Source organism: Sinocyclocheilus grahami, unplaced genomic scaffold, assembly GCF_001515645.1.
Source record: "Sinocyclocheilus grahami isolate Dianchi unplaced genomic scaffold, SAMN03320097.WGS_v1.1 scaffold526.1, whole genome shotgun sequence".
NCBI classification, from domain to species: domain Eukaryota; kingdom Metazoa; phylum Chordata; class Actinopteri; order Cypriniformes; family Cyprinidae; genus Sinocyclocheilus; species Sinocyclocheilus grahami.
In genome coordinates, this window is record NW_015505705.1 from 702955 (window position 1) to 707294 (window position 4340).

Below are 4340 nucleotides of genomic sequence, written 5' to 3' on the forward strand. Positions count from 1 at the left end.
TGTAAAAACTGTTTTTTTTTTTTTTTTTTTTTTTTTTTTTTTTTTTTTTTTTTTGTAAAATCTATACAAAATATAATGGAACTGTTCACCGTTCCTTAACTTTTAGGCCTGGTTTCACAGACAGGGCTTGGATTAAGCCAGGATTAGACTGTAGTTAATTAGAACATTTAAGTAGTTTATAAATGTGCCTTAGAAAAAAACATTACTGGTGTGCATCTTGAGACACTGACATATTTTAAGATATGCTTTCAGTTAAAACGGCTCAAACATGCATTTTAGTCTGGGACTAGCTTAAACCTTGAACCCTGTGAACTGTGAATTCATGATACATACATACATACATTTAAAAAAAATATATTATTAGTGTGTAAGGAAAATGTTAATTTTCTATTTTGATTTATTTTCCAGGATGTTCCTGCAGTGTCAGCATCTGTGGATTGCTGTGTATTCATGCTAATGGTAACAAGTGGTTTTGTTTCCCCATCACATTCATCTTGGGTATAACCCCACATCCATAACCATTGTCATCAAAAGACATCAGGCTGATCCTGTTAAATGTTTTAAGTATTACCTGCTCCCATAGGATGCACATTCTGTTTTAAGGGAGGTTAGGCCGTGATGTTTGGAAGTTGCAGTAATTTTTTTTGTTTGTTTATAATACCCAATAGTTGCCAGATGCTGTCCTGTCGGAAATTCTTCTTCATGTGGTCCTGGAGGAGTGTGATGCTGCGTTGTTTAATCTGTCTTTGGTTTGTTCCAAATTCAGGAGTTTGGTGGATACGGACTAATTTCGAAAGAGGGCACACTTCTGCTGGCTTGACCGTATGTATTTTCTTTTACATATTTGATTAAAGAGGCTTAAAATGGTGCCATACCATTCAATTTCTCAGTTGCCATGTCTGAATTTTTATCTTTGTAATAATGCTATTTTTTATGCTCCTCATTTCAATATACAGGTGTAACAAAATGGAGAACAACGTCTAAGCCATGCCAGGAATTTTACAAAATGTACGCCCTGCAGACACTGCAATGAGGTTTACAAGAAGTGCTTACCAGGTGTGCAAATTATGCATGAAAATGTGATCACTGCTAGGTACTTGATGATAAAATGCAATAGGAATAATCATTAATATGGCTGTGCATGCATGTCTACTGTTAATAAGGCAATTTAGGTAATGTCACCATTTTCTTATGAATCCTCTAGGCTATGTGGAACTGGATGAGTAATTCTTACTGCTAAATTCGGAAAAAACAGAGGCGTTAATTATCGGACCTAAAACCTATGCATGTAATAACCTAGAACACTGTCTAAGACTCGATGGCTGCTCTGTCAATTCCTCGTCATCAATTAGGAACCTAGGTGTGCCATTTGATAGCAATCTTTCCTTTTGAAAGCCATGTTTCTAGCATTTGTAAAACTGCATTTTTTCATCTCAAAAATATATCTAAATTACGACCTATGCTCTCAATGTCAAATGCAGAAATGACCTCAAGGTTAGATTATTATAATGCTTTATTGGGTCGTTGTTCTGCACGCTTAATAAACAAACTCCAGCTGGTCCAAAACGCAGCAGCTAGAGTTCTTACTAGAACCAGGAAGTATGACCATATTAGCCCGGTTCTGTCAACACTGCACTGGCTACCTATTAAACATCGTATAGATTTTAAAATCTTGCTTATTACTTATAAAGCCCTGAATGATTTAGCACCTCAGTATTTGAGAAAGCTCTTATTGTATTATAGTCCTCCACGTCCGCTGCGTTCTCAAAACTCTGGCAATTTGATAATACCTAGAATATCAAAATCAACTGTGGGAGGCAGATCCTTTTCCTATTTAGCGACCAAACTCTGTCACACTGTCAATCTAGATTGAAGACCCATCTCTTTAACCTGGCATACACAGCACACTAACACATTTCTAATATTCAAATCCGTTAAAGTATTTTTAGGCTGCATTAATGAGGTCAACCGGAACCGGGAACACTTCCCATAACACCCGATGTACTTGCATCGTTAATCTAGATTAAAGACCCATCTCTTTAACCTGGTTTACACATAACACACTAATACACTTCTAATATTCAAATCCGTTAAAGTATTTTTAGGCTGCATTAATTGGGTCAGTCGGAACCGGGAACACTTCCCAATAATATCCAATGTACTTGCTCCATCGTTAGAAGAATGGCATCTAAGCTAATATTAGTCTGTTTCTTTCTTATTCCGAGGTCACTGTAGCCACCAGATCCAGTCTGTATCCAGATCAGATGGTGGATCAGCACCTAGAGATGACCTCGACAGCCCTGAATGCCAGCAGAGATCAGGACAACTAGATGAGCCCCAGAGACAGATAAGACCTTGTCTCCTAGACGGCCACCGGGACAAGACCACAGGAACCAGTTGAGTCCTTTGCACAATGTGACTTTGCTGCGGCCTGGAATTTAACTGCTGGTTTCGTCTGGTCAGAGGAGAACTGGTCCCCCCCCCCCCCCCCCCCGACTGAGCCTGGTTTCTCCCAAGGTTTTTTCTCCATTTTGTCGCCAATGTAGTTTTGATTCCTTGCCGCTGCCGCCTCTGGTTTGCTTAGTTGGGGACTTGATTGCACAGACACTATTTAAACTGAACTGACAAGATGTGACTGAGACTGGATGATGACATCACTGAATTCAATGATGAACTGCCTTTAATGCAAAACGACAATAGTAAACACTCAATTAAACTAAAGTACATTTTCGGTTAATGACGCACTATTTTCCTATTTAATGCTGTAAAGTTTCTTTGACACAATCTGTATTGTTAAAAGCACTATACAAATAATGGTGACTTGACTTGACTATGTTGGAAGAGGAAAAAGAGGAGAGATGCAAGGCTTTTACTCCGAAAACACCGGTTTTGCAATGATTGGTTCAAGATGCTGGAGGAGTAACTCGGTATAGCTCATCAGTTCCATAAATGTAAATACCTCAGGATTGTTGTTAGTGATTCTGATTTCTAACTGACATTTTCGTCTACTTGCTTACTGGATGTATTTTATACTGTTTATATTGTATAGCACTGACTTTGACAACATACCAAGCCTGTTACAAATTTAACGGCTACTTTATTATATACATATATGTTGTTTCTTGAAATACTACAAATGTAAAAAATATAACACGGCAAAATATGATTTTAAATAAAGGTCATTGAGACCTGTCTCTTTTTGTCATTTAGGCAGAGGTGTGTGTGTATATATAGCCTATATAATAAATACACAACATACACCTAGTAATAAGTGCCTCTCTCATAAATATATATAAATGTGTTTGTGTGCATATCTTTCATTATTTCACACAAACACTGATGTACACATGCATTCATACATAAACATTCAGCTGGAATTTAACGTTTAGCCAAATTATCTTTTTTCTTTGTTTATATTTGATAAACCTTTTCAATCAAATAATATACAATACTGGCCTTTATACTTATTTAAATAATTATTAAAAATTATAATAAATTTATATATTTATATAACGCTGGCAGCCTCCTCCGATTTCCGGTTTTTAGCGACAGCTGCCGTCCGGTTTTAGTGGCAGGTGCTTTCTGCTGCCATTGGCAGCCACTTCCTGCTGACAGTTGCCGATTTTTCGCCGAACCCTAAATTTCTCTACTTGCTCGTTTACACAACGTTTCTTGCCTGTCCTTGATAAAACAACAAAATACAGTGCACGTCTGTAGTGTTATGGAATTCAGTAGTGCAGTTGTAAAGCTTAAATAACAGCATTAAAACTGAATAATGGAAAGTGGTCGCCAGGTCAAAACCAACATTTGCATTTTTTACATCTAAATGATTTTTTTTCTGATTGTGCTATTATTAGTTAATTCAGGCTCTTCTATCTAATATTTAGATGTGTTTTGGCTGTATTTGAAAGGCGAAATAGTTATTTCAAAAGGTTAAATGTTTCATTTAAGCCTGGAGGAGAGACAAATGGCTCAAAAACTGATCCATTTGAACATTTAAAAAAAAATTGACACGTATTTACATGGTTATATTCATTTTTAAAAATTAAAAAATGTTAATGTATATTTATAATATATAGTATACTTTGTTTATATATGTTGTATAATTTGTTTATATATAGTATACTTTGTTTTTATTGGTGCTTAATTACATAAAAATTAGGGGAGACCTGGGGCAATTGTTTTTTACATTTTCCTTCATAACTCGCAGACTACTTGAAATACACTAGTCATCTTTTGATATAAGAAACTAATATAGGTGCAGTAATTAATAATACAATTGATATATTTTCACTAATAAGGACAAGACTATAATATTAAATTAAATGCAAGAAGTTAGA